This window comes from Rhinolophus sinicus, linkage group LG10 (assembly GCF_036562045.2).
Source record: "Rhinolophus sinicus isolate RSC01 linkage group LG10, ASM3656204v1, whole genome shotgun sequence".
Classification (NCBI taxonomy): domain Eukaryota; kingdom Metazoa; phylum Chordata; class Mammalia; order Chiroptera; family Rhinolophidae; genus Rhinolophus; species Rhinolophus sinicus.
Genome location: NC_133759.1, coordinates 56,551,449 through 56,564,469, shown reverse-complemented (window position 1 = coordinate 56,564,469; position 13,021 = coordinate 56,551,449).

The window sequence follows — 13,021 nt, the reverse complement described above, 5'->3', positions numbered from 1 at the left end:
CCGGCCCCCTTACCCTCTGGTGACCAATAAACTATTGTCTGTGTATATGAGTTTCTGTTTCTCATTTGTTTGTCTTGTTCTTTTGTTGTTTTTGGTTTATATACCACATATCAGTGAAATCACATGGTTCTCTGCTTTTTCTGTCTGACTTGTTTTGCTCAGCATTACTCTCTCAAGATCCATGCATGTTGTCACAAATGTTCCTGTATCATCTTTTCTTACTGTCGAATAGTATTCCATTGTGTATATATACCACAACTTCTTTATCCATTCATCTATCGAAGGACATTTTGGTTGTTTCCATGTCTTGGCCACCGCAAACAAAGCTGCAATGAACATTGGAGCACACGTGTCTTTATCTCTAAATGTTTTCAGATTTTTTGGGTAGATACCCAGGAGAGGGATTGCTGGGTCATATGGCAATTCTATTCGTAATTCTTTGAGAAACCTCCACACTGCCTTCCATAACGGCTGCACCAGTCTGCATTCCCACCAACAGTGTATGAGGGTTCCCCTCTCTCCACAGCCTCTCCAACATTTGTTGCTATTTGTCTTGTTGATGATAGCCATTCTGACTGGGGTGAGGTGATATCTCATTGTGGTTTTGATTTGCATTTCTCTGATGATTAGTGATGTTGAGCATTTTTTCATATGTCTATTTGCCATTTGTATGTCCTCTTTGGAGAAATGTCTCTTCAAGTCCTCTGCCCATTTTTCAATTGGGTTGTTTGTTTTTTTGTTGTTGAGTTGCATGAGTTCCTTGTATATTCTGGATACTAGCCCCTTATCGGAGGCACTGTTTGCAAAAATCTTCTCCCATTCAGTTGGTGGCCTCTTTATTTTGTCAATGGTTTCTTTTGCTGTGCAGAAGCTTTTAAGTTTCATATAGTCCCATTTGTTTATTTTAGCTTTTACTTCCATTGCCTTTGGAGTCAAGTTCATAAAATGCTCTTTGAACCCAAGGTCCATAAGTTTAGTACCTATGTTTTCTTCTATGCAGTTTATTGTGTCAGGTCTTATGCTTAAGTCTTTGATCCATTTTGAATTAACTTTGGTACATGGTGACAAATAGCAGTCCAGTTTCATTCTTTTGCGTGGCTATCCAATTCTCCCAGCACCATTTATTGAAGAGGCTGTCTTTGCTCCATTGTATGTTTTAGCTTCTTTGTCAAAAATTATCTGTCCATATTTATGTGGTTTTATTTCTGGGTTCTCAATTCTATTCCATTGGTCTATGTGTCTGTTTTTCTGCCAATACCATGCTGTTTTGATTATTGTAGCCCTGTAGTACAAGCCAAAGTCAGGAAGTGTGATACCTCCATTATTGTTCTTTTTCCTTAAGATTGCTTTGGCTATTCGGGGTCTTTTGTGGTTCCAAACAAATCTGATGATTTTTGTTCTATTTCTTTAAAATATGCCATTGGGATTTTGATGGGGATTGCATTGAATCTGTATATTGCTTTGGGTAATATGGCCATTTTAACTATGTTGATTCTTCCAATCCATGAGCACGGAATGTCTTTCCATTTCTTTGTGTCTTCTTCAATTTCTTTCAAAAATGTCTTATAGTTTTCAGCATATAGGTCTTTCACATCCTTGGTTAAGTTTATTCCTAGGTATTTTATTCTTTTTGCTGCAATTGCAAAAGGAATTGTTTTTTGTATTTCTTTTCTGAGATTTCATTGTTAATATATAGGAAGGCAATGGACTTTTGTGCGTTGATTTTGTAGCCGGCAACTTTACTGTATTCGTTGATTGTTTCTAATAGCTTTTTGGTGGAGTCTTTAGGGTTTTCTATATATAGCATCATGTCATCTGCAAAGAGTGATAATTTAACTTCTTCATTCCCAATTTGGATGCCTTTTATTTCTTTCTCTTGCCTGATTGCTCTGGCAAGGACTTCCAACACTATGTTGAAAAGCAGAGGTGATAGGGGACATCCCTGTCGTGTTCCTGAACGTAGAGCAAAGGGCTTCAGTTTTCTCCATTAATTATGAGATTAGCAGAGGGTTTGTCATATATGGCCTTTATTATGTTAAGGTATTTTCCTTCTATACCCATTTTATTAAGTGTTTTAATCATAAATGGATGTTGTATCTTGTCAAATGCTTTTTCTGCATCAATTGATATAATCATATGATTTTTGTCCTTTATTTTGTTTATGTGATGTATCACATTGATGGATTTGCGTATGTTGAACCATCCTTGTGCCCCGGGGATGAACCCCACTTGGTCGTGATGAATAATCTTTTTAATGCATTGTTGTATTCGATTTGCTAGAATTTTATTTAGGATTTTTGCATCGGTATTCATTAGAGATATTGGTCTGTAGTTTTCTTTTTTTGTGCTGTCCTTACCAGGTTTTGGTATCAGGGTAATGTTGGCCTCATAAAATGAGTTAGGGAGTACTGTCTCTTCTTCAATTTTTTGGAAGAGTTTGTGCAGAATTGGTATTAGATCCTCTTTGAAGGTTTGGTAGAATTCACTAGTGAAGCCATCTGGTCCCGGACTTTTGCTTTTGGGAAGGTTTTGGATGACTGATTCAATTTTGTTACTGGTGATCGGTCTGTTTAGATTTTCCAGTTCTTCATGGTTCAGCCTTGGAAGGCTATATGTTTCTAAGAACTTGTCCATTTCTTCTAGGTTGTTGAATTTGGTGGCATATAGTCCTTCATAGTATTCTTGGATGATCCTTTGTATTTCTGTGGTGTCCGTGATAACTTCCCCTTTTACGTTTCTGATTTTGTTAATCAGTGTCTTCTCTCTTTTATCTTAGTAAGTCTAGCCAAGGGTTTGTCAATTTTGTTAATCTTTTCAAAGAACCAGCTCTTTGTCATATTAATTTTTCTATTGTCTTTTTGTTCTCTATTTCATTTAGTTCTGCTCTAATTTTTGTTATTTCCTTTCTTCTGCTGACCTTGGGTTTTACTTGTTCTTCTTTTTCTAGTTCTTTAAGGTGTAACATGAGGTTATTTATTTGGGAGTTTTCTTGTTTCTTGAGATAGGCCTGTAATGAGATAAATTTCCCTCTTAAAACTGCTTTCGCTGCATCCCAAAAATTTTGGTAGGATGTATTTTCATTGTCATTTGTTTCTATGTATCTTTTGATCTCTCCTCTAATTTCTTCTTTGACCCAGTCCTTCTTTAAAAGTATGTTGTTTAATCTCCATGTATTTGTGTTTTTTTCCGCTTTCTTTTTACAGCTGATATCCAATTTCAAAGCCTTGTGATCAGAGAATATGCATGGTATGATTTCAATCTTCTTAAATTTGTTGAGACTGATTTTATGTCCCAATATATGGTCTATCCTTGAGAATGTTCCATGTACACTAGAAAAGAATGTATAGTCTGATGTTTTAGGATGAAGTGCTCTATAAATGTCAATTATGTCCATTTCATCTAATGTGTCATTTAGGGCTACTATTTCGTTATTTATTTTCTGTTTGGATGATCTATCCATAGCTGTCAATGATGTATTTAAGTCCCCTAGTATAATTGTGTTTTGGTCAATTTCTCCCTTTAGTTCTGTTAGTAGTTGCTTGGTGTATTTGGTGCTCCCTGATTGGGGGCATAAATATTGATGACTGTTATGTCTTCTTGTTGTACAGTCCCTTCACCATTATGAAATGTCCATCTTTGTCTCTTGTTATCTTTTTCACCTTGAAGTCTGTTTCATCTGATATCATTATGGCTACACCTGATTTTCTCTGGGTACCATTTTCTTGGAGTGTCAATTTCCACCCTTTCACTTTGAGTCTATGCTTGTCCTTGTAGCTGAGATGTGTCTCTTGGAGACAGCATATGGTTGGGTTTAGTTTTTTATCCAATCTGCTACTCTGTGCCTTTTTATTGGTGAGTTCAGTCCATTTACATTTAGGGTGATTATTGATATGTGAGGATTTCCTGTCATTCTATCCTTAGTTTTCTGGTAAGGTTGTGTCTCCATTGTTTCTTTGCCTTTTTGTTGTCTATTATTTCTGTGTGGTGGTATTCTATGATGTTTCCCTCTGTTTCTTCTTTTATTTCAGTATATATTTCAATTCTGGATTTATTTTGAGTGGTTACCCTTAAGTTTATGTAAAAGAAAGTTTGATATTTAGAGTATTCCATTTTCTTCAGCACGCTTACTTCCTCCATTCCCATATTCCGGTTCAGGCCTTTACTCTCCCCCTTTTTGAGTTGTGGTTGCCACAAATTGTCCCTGTTGATGGTGGTCGAATAGCCTCCTTTAGTATTTCTTGTAGTGCAGGTCGTGTATTAGAAAATTCCCTCAGCTTCTGTATGTCTGGAAAGGTCTTTATTCCTCCTTCATATCTAAAGGATATCTTTGCTGGATATATTATTCTTGGCTCATGGTTTCTCTCTTTCAATAGTTTGAATATTTGGTTCCACCCCCTCCTGGCTTGTAGAGTTTCTGCTGAAAAATCTGATGATAATCTAATGGGCTTTCCTTTGTAAGTTACCGTCTTCTTTTCCCTGGCTGCCTTGAGGATTCTTTCTTTGTCGTTGATTTTAGACAGCTTCAATACAATGTGCCTTGGAGAAGGTCTTTTGGGATTGAGGTAACTAGGTGTTCTATTTGCTTTTTGGATTCGAGGGTCCAGTTCTGTCCACAAATTTGGGAAGTTCTCATCGACAATTTGTTTGAATATATTCTCTGTTCCTTCTCTCTTTCTTCTCCTTCTGGTATGCCCATTATTCTTATATTGCTCTTTCTGATGGAGTCAGAAAGTTCTTGTAGAGTTCTTTCATTTCTTTTAAGTCTCAAGTCTCTTTCTTCTTCAATTTGTGTCATTTCCAGGTTTCTATCTTCGATGTCACTGATTCTTTGCTCCATCTGGTCAACTCTACTACCTAAGCTGGTTATTTCATTCTTAATTTCTTCTATTGAGTTCTTAATCTCCAGAAATTCTATTTGGTTCTTTTTAAGATTTCAATCTCTTTCGTAAAATGCTCATGCTGTTCTTTGATTGAGTTTCTGAGTTCCTTTAACTGCCTATCTGTGTTTTCTTGTATCTCGTTGAGTTTTTCAGAACTGCAATCTTGAATTCTCTGTCATTTAAGTCACATATTTCTGTATCTTTAAGTGCCTTCTCTGGAGATTTTTCACTTTCTTTCTGAGCTATCTTGTTGCCTTGGTTATTCATGGTGATTACTGGTTTACTATTTCTCTTCCTAGACATCTACAGGAGTGACTTCTGCAACAGGTTGATAGAAAGCGGTCTTTCTTTTGTTTGCCAGTACTTGTTGGTAGAATGTTTTATTATTTCTCCAACTGCAACTTATTTTTCTTCTCCCACACAGTAATGCTATGTTTTCTCTGCACTATTCCAACTTCTCACACAAAGGGGGGATTCCCTGGGATACGGGCTTCTCCTCTGTTAATAGTTCGTCTAGGTCACAGGGCGCAGTGTCCTGGTGGGTATGCGGAGAGCTTTTGATGTTCGAAAGCTCTTCCAGCTGCTGATTCAGAGCCCGTATATTTCAGCAGTTCTGTTTACTCCTGCAGGGATCCGCCCAGATAGGTGGGGTCAGGGGCGGGGTGAGTTGTGAGAGGTGGCCCAGAGCAATGGCGGCGACCACCACCACAGCCAGTCCTGCTTCCACAGCTCTCTCCCCTTTGCTGGAACTAGTTGGGCTGTGAATTTGTGTTTGTGGTCCACAGATCTCAAAACAGCAAATTTTCTGTTGTTTTGATCTGACACTGCTACTGTTTCACTTCTAGCACCGGGCAGGTGGGGGCGGGGCAAGCTCTGGGAGGGTAGGGAGGGGGCGGCTAGTCTCAGTGCCTAAGGCTCCGTTCTCTGCTCGGCAGTGCGGGCTTAAACCACCGTTTTCAGCCTTTTTCCCTCAGTCTTTTCTCCGAGGTCTCTGCCGTGAGCGTTGGGTTCAGCCGTGGTGTATGCTGTCCCCTCAGCCCTGTGGAGCCCTGGCGGAGCCCTAGCAGTCCGAGTTCTTCCCTCTCCCGCAGCTGCGGTAGTTCCAGGAAGCAGCGAGCTCGGCGCACTGAGCTAGATCTGCGTCCTGCGCCCGCGCGGCTCCGTCTCCGTGCACTTCTCCCTTTCCTCCTCCCTCCACTCGCGCGAATCTCCCACCTGTAGGTGATTTCAGTCGGTAGTGGGCCTCTTCATGTTGCCTGTCTGCTGTGCAGGGAGTCCTTTGTGGAGTTTTTGTTGTTCGATTCTTTGTAAATTCCGGGGGAGCTTTACAGAGGCTCACCTCACGCTGCCATTTTTCCGGAAGTCGGGAAATTTATCTTCTTTCCACCACTTCTGAGAGGTAAATTCCAGCAATAATTCCCTGAGTTAGATGCCTGGAGGAAGCAGAAAGGTAAAATGAGAAATAAGGACAGGATGCGAGTCACAGAAAAAGAGAAGAGGGCATGAACCATTCCTGGTTTTCCTTTTCCCAAGCCCCTCCAACACATTTGGGCATACATGTGGTGTGTGCCTACGTGGGCACACAACACGCTCATGACCTCTCCCATTCATGGCGTTTTTTTCTCTTCCTGGAATATCTTTTCTATACACGTATGTCCTGTTAATGAAGGCAAATCCAGATTGACAGTCCGATTTTAGTCAAATTCATATTTAGATTATTCCTGATTGTTTTTTGTAATGACACTATTTTCTGAACCAAAATTCTAATAGCTCATATTAAGTCCTGCCATTCAAATGATCTTGAACTTACACCCCGACATAGCTTGTCTCAACAATTCAATGTGACTAAAACAGAAAATAGAGAACTTGGTTTCTATGTCTTTAATGATTTTGTTTTATAGCATGCGGACACAGAGATTTTTTTTATTAAATCTTATAGAGATTTTTAAAAAATGTTTATTGAAAGATATGACTGAAAACAGTTGGAAAAAATTGATAGTGGAAAGTGAGTGGAAGCCATGTAGCAGTTCAGTGTAGTTGGCTAAGACGTAACATTTTTATGTAATAGTGTCAGGCTTTTTCAATGAAAGCCATCTCCCTGGGGCATTTGCTATGACTGGTAGAGTTTCCAATATGGAGGAAGCTTGATTGACAGCAGGAATGGGAAACAATCCAAGCCACTGTTGATGTCACTGCTGAACTCTGTCATACACAGCCTATTAAACTATAATGGGGACAGAAGCCTTAGCCAAGGAGGGACAGCAAGGTGCAAGGAGAAGAGGTCAGTTTGCAGCTGATTAGCTTTCTCACCAGGTGTTTTGTTTCTGTTTTTGAGTAACCCAGAGGATTCTGAACTTGGAAGAGTTTGTGTTTGGGGGTGTGGAGAAAATATTGATGGATGGCCTGATCCATAGTATTTATTGTGTGCATTATTGTCAGTTTCCCACACATCTATGGGACACTCAAAAGATGAGCAACGATGTTGTTTTAAAAATTGCACCAGTCCACAGCAGCATCTGTACTAGCTAGCCCATGATGGCTTGATAATGATTGCACTTTAGCATTTACATAAATCACATGATATTGCCAAGGTTCTCAGCAACTCTCCAAAATAAGAAGATCCTCTTCAAGTCTTCCAGTGAGATGAACTTCAGGGGATATTTTATCATTCTGGAACCAGTAACAAAAATTTCAAGTGGCAGCCAGGACCATCTTTCAAATGATTTCTCAGTAATGGGGGAAATTACACCATTTTTACTTCAAATCATTCACCAGCAAAGTGAAGCACCTTCTAAAAGGGAGCTTGAGTCACCAGGACAAAAATGCCAAAGGCTATTAATATGGCACTGTCGTGATGATCCTGGAGACAATGGATCAAATTCTCCTATATTCCCTCCAAAGGGGGAATCAAATGGGTTTTTAATAATCCAGTTTACAAAGTGAAATTGTAAAAATAACCAACGGTATCATAAGCAGAAGATTCGGCATAGTGTTTCCTCTTAGAAGTGAGGAAGAGAAATTGGCATCAGAAAGAGGGCTGCAGGACCATCAATGGTATGATAATGTTCTACTTTCTTAAGATGGGTGTAGAAATAGAGATTTAGTGTGTGTGTGTGTGTGTGTGTGTGTGTGTGTGTGTGTGTGTGTGTGTTGTAGCTACACATACCAGGGGTGCCAAAGAAATGTATACACATTTGAAGAGATGTTATCTATGCTCCAGCAGTAGTTTGCCATAATCAGAAATGTCTGGATGCTGATGGTAACCACTTTGAGCACCTCTTGTAATTGCAGAAGTCAATCGTGACTTGTAGTTATCTTTTCTTATTGGTATATATTGTTTTTTCCTTTTTAAAATGGTGTATACATTTTTGGCACCCTCTGTATATATATATATATATATATATATATATATATATATATATATATATATATAGAAACACATACATAATATATACTTTAAAAAAGTTTTTAGGGCTGGCCCGGTGTCTCAGGCAGTTAGAGCTCCATATTCCTAACTCCGAAGGCTGCCAGTTCGATTCCCATATGGGCCAGTGGGCTCTCAACCACAAGGTTGCCAGTTCAATTCCTGGAGTCACGCAAGGGATGGTGGGCTCCGCCCCCTGCAACTAAGATTGAACACGGCACCTTGAGCTGAGCTGCCACTGAGCTCCCGGATGGCTCAGTTGGTTGGAGTGCACCCTCTCAACCACAAGGTTGCCGGTTCGACTCCCGCAAAGGATGGTGGGCTGCGCACCCTGCAACTAGCAATGGAAACTGGACCTGAAGCTGAGCTGCACTCTCCACAACTAAGACTGAAAGGACAACAACTTGACTTGGAAAAAAGTCCTGGAAATACACACTGTTCCCCAATAAAGTCCTGTTCCCCTTCCCTAATAAAATCTTAAAACAAAAAAAAAAGTTTTTATTTTGAGATAACTCATACAGAGTTGTGAGATACAGTACAGAGATCCCATATATCCTCCAAGTTTCCCCTGATGGGAAAGTTACATGTTGTATAACTGTAGTACAATATTAAAACCATGAACTTGATATTGGTAGAATCCATAGACTTGATTCAGATTTCACCAGTTTTACATAAACTCATTTATGCATGTATGTGTGTGTATTTACTTCTAAGCAAGTCTATCATAAGTGTAGATTCATTTAACTGCTACCACAGTCAAGATACTGTCATGAACATTTAAAATACCAATGCAATACCGTCATGTGCCACTTAATAATGGATCTGTTCTGAGAAATGTGATTTCATTGGTGTATGAACATCGTAGAGTGTACTTACACAAACCCCAGGGATATAGCCCACGACACACCTGGGCTCTATGGTCTAGCCTACTCCTCCTCGGCTACAAGCCTGTACAGCATGTTATTGTCCAAAACAGTATGAGATTAAATCAAGCACAAGAGAAAATGATGCAATCAAGAGACATAATAAACACGAGATGTATGAGGCTGCTACCAGTATAAGATGGCATACTGGTTTACAGCAAACTTATTTTTATAAGGAAAAGAGCACACTCTAAAATAATGATGAAAAGTGTAGTATAGTCAACACATAAACTAATAACATAGTCATTTATTATCATTGTCCAGTGTTATGTACTGTACATAATTGTTACTCCTATTTTTGTTATGTACTGTACATAATTGTTACTCCATAATTGTTACGACTGGAAGTGCAGCAGGTTTGTTTACACCAGTATCACCACAAACACAAGTAATGCCTTGTGCTAGATGTTATGACAGCTATTAGGTCACCAGGCAATAGAAGTTTTTCAGTTTCATCATGATCTTATGGGGCTATTGTTGTATATGTGGTCTGTCATTGAGGTCACTATGCAGCACGACTGTACAATAATTGCAATGATAAAATTTCCACAGAGAAGTAGTTCTAGAGATGTAGTCCTCAGACCCAGGTATCAGAAAACTGTAGGCAATTGTTGAAACTGAGCTTCTGTAGAAGGCTGAGGCTTCCCTATTTTGGCAGGCTTCCTAGGAGAGTTTCATGCACATGAGTTTGGGCACTGCTTGTGTACCTATTGACTAGTCCATTGTTGGAAATCAATTTCCTATAATAATGTATGGGAAAACCAGCTCCGGTTACTCTTTTATTTAAAGGAAGAAATGATCAAGCCAATGTGAACCCCCCAAAGCCTTTGTCCTCTCCGCTTTTTTTCTTTTTCTCTCTTTAGCCTCTCTCAAGGATACAATGGAAGTTACTTTCTTTCATTCCTTGGTTTTGGCATTGTATCGGTACAGACTGATTTCTCATTCCATGGACCCGAGAAAAAAGAACAGAGGCAGCAGAGGGGACTTTTACCATGTTGCTTCAGAAGGCAAGACCTTCTCAGCTTTGTTGAGAGCAAGGAGTGCTCCCTTCTCAGATTCCTTTCGGAGCACTTATCCAGATCTCTAGCTATTGCTCTGCATGAGCATCTTGGTTGTTCAAAAACAGTCTAACTCTAGCCAGACTTCCCATAGAAGAGGTTTGTGCTTGGCTTTGCTTGGCTCACCTCTCCACCTCCTGCGTGGCGCAGCTCCAGTTGTAATGGTGCCCGCATCAAGCCCATCCAGGCAGATATAAATGGGTGGGCCACCTGCTTCTTAGCTCAGCCAGTTGTAGAATGCAAACCACAGAGGAAGAAGGCTTACCTTGTTTTCACTGTCTTGGTCAGAATTCTCTCTCTCCAACTCATACACTCTTTAATGAGCACCAGTATTTCTTTCTGGTTTACAGATGAAAAAGTCCAGGCAAGAAGGGTAAGACATTTAAGGAGTCACTATAGATGGAAGTGATAGATCATCTCAAATACCAGTGAATTAGCACACCATATTGTGAGCCAGAAAATGAAAGATTCATGTAATGACTCTCAATCCTGGCTGGACATTAAAATTACCAGGGGGAGCTTAAAATCAAAACAACACACAAAAGCATAAAGACACTGATTCTTAGGACCCAGCGCCACGGATTCTGATAAACTGGCGTTGAGTGAGGTGTTAGTGTTTTCCAAAAGCTACCTGGGTGATTCTAATGTGAAGTCCCAATTGAGAACCGTTGGATTACACCAGTGGTTCTGAAACCTGATCGTATTTCAGAATCACTCGGAGCTGTGTGCTACCCTCAGAGTTTCTAATGCAATACATTTGGGGTGGGGTCCAAAAATGTGCATTTCCAATAAGTTACCAACTGATGTTGCTGTTGCTCCTGGTCTTGGGACCACACTTTGGGAACCACTGTGCTGGCTGAGAATGTAATTGCTGGAAAAAGCAGACTCAGGGGTGCAGTCTTTTGACCCCCCACTGGGCCACATAAGAATGGGCGTGGGCCACTTTCTTACCAAGAGCTAAAGAGCTCATATAGCCTGTGCTACCTTATCACCTTCGATGGGAATATCTTTCTGTTTCAGGTTCAATGAGCACTCTTTTGTCTGTTTAAATTGTATGTGTCATATGAGACCTGGCCTATCCCACTGCCATATTCATCTTCTGTGGGGAGGGACAGGGTTCCTTCCACTATGGCAGGTAAAGTACACTGTGTTGGCCACCTGGAGAGACCCCCTGCTGCCCAGGGGGGACCAACTGCCTATTCTCAAAGCAGCTCTTGTTCTGTCTCTTCCCTGAGCAAACAGAGCGTTGCTCCATCCAGTGTTTGACTGCATTGTGTCTTCTTTGGCAATTCCAATATCAAGGCGCAGTGGGCAGAAGTGTTTAGATTCCTGTCTGGGATTAGTAACAGGTGCACAGTATTCTGCTCAACAGTAATAATACATAATGGTTAAGACTCCCTAATGAATATATCAATTCTGCATCTTTCTAGCTGATAGAGGATGGGGAAGTTACTTATCTTCTATAGCAGTGGTTCTCACTAGGATGCGGAGTGGGGTTTACTCCTCCTTATACACACCTGGGGACATTTGGTAATATTTGGGTTTCACAGCTAACAGCTTATCACAACCTGGAATCTAGTGGGTGAACCAGGGATGCTGTGAAATATCCTACAATAACCAGGATATCCCCTCACAAAAATGAATTATCCAGCCCCAAATGTCAATAGTACCATGTTGAGAAACACTGCTTTATATAATTTTAGTTTCCTCATCTATAAAATGGGTATTATTAGGTATCTGCCTCATAAAATGAGCATGAATAGTAGGTGAAATATGGCATGTAAAGAAATTGGCACTGTATCTAACGACTGTTATTAAAACAAATCCCTTTTATGCATTGTCACCAGCCTGTAATTTAAATACCAAGGATTTTGATAAGAAATATGGAGAGGGTACTTCCTTAAGTGTAGAAATAGAAACTAGTTCATCCAATGGATGGGTGGCAGGGGGGCATTTAAGAAGAGTCCTCTCCAGGTGCAGGCATTAAGAGAGTACCTTGTCTGTGGACAATTTAAAAACAACAAACTGAACTAAAATCAGTCTCCTTTTTATTATCACCAAGCATAAGAAATTCTACACAGTGATATAGATCAAATACTTCTCCCACCCCTAGGACCTATCCCTTCCACACGACCCCCCAGTCCTTGCCACTGGATATAACAGCTTATTAAGAATCAGGGATTTGCTTAAGTGCTTTACATATGTACTTACTTAATATTTTGGCAACAAACTAAAGTTTGTTGTGAGGAAGGTATTAATGTTATTCCCATTTCATAGATGAGAAAGCTGAGAACCAAAGAAGGCTGTTAATGTGCCCACAATCACATAGCTAGAAAGTGGTGGGGAGCTGAGACCTGAACCCAGTAATCTTGCTCCAGAGTCTATGCTCACAGTCACATACCACATGGCCTTCAGTAGGTTGCTACTGGCCATCCCAAATTACAACTACGTAAACCTTTTGAGGAACCATACTTCTCTTCTCCTAATGCATTAGGTATCTTTCTGTCAGAAATTAGAGCAGCTCCAAGGTTGAGTAAAGTTCCTTGTAATACTGACACTGGGAAAATTTAACAGTATGGTAAGTTGTTGGGCCCCCAGCTTCACAGGCCTATAGGTCAGAGGCACGATTCAGTTGATGAGATATCTCCAGCAGCAGACAAGGCACCTGAACAAATGTTTGTTGATTGAATTCAGTTTTGTTGAGTCCAGAGAAATGCTCAAAGGACTGGCTCCTAT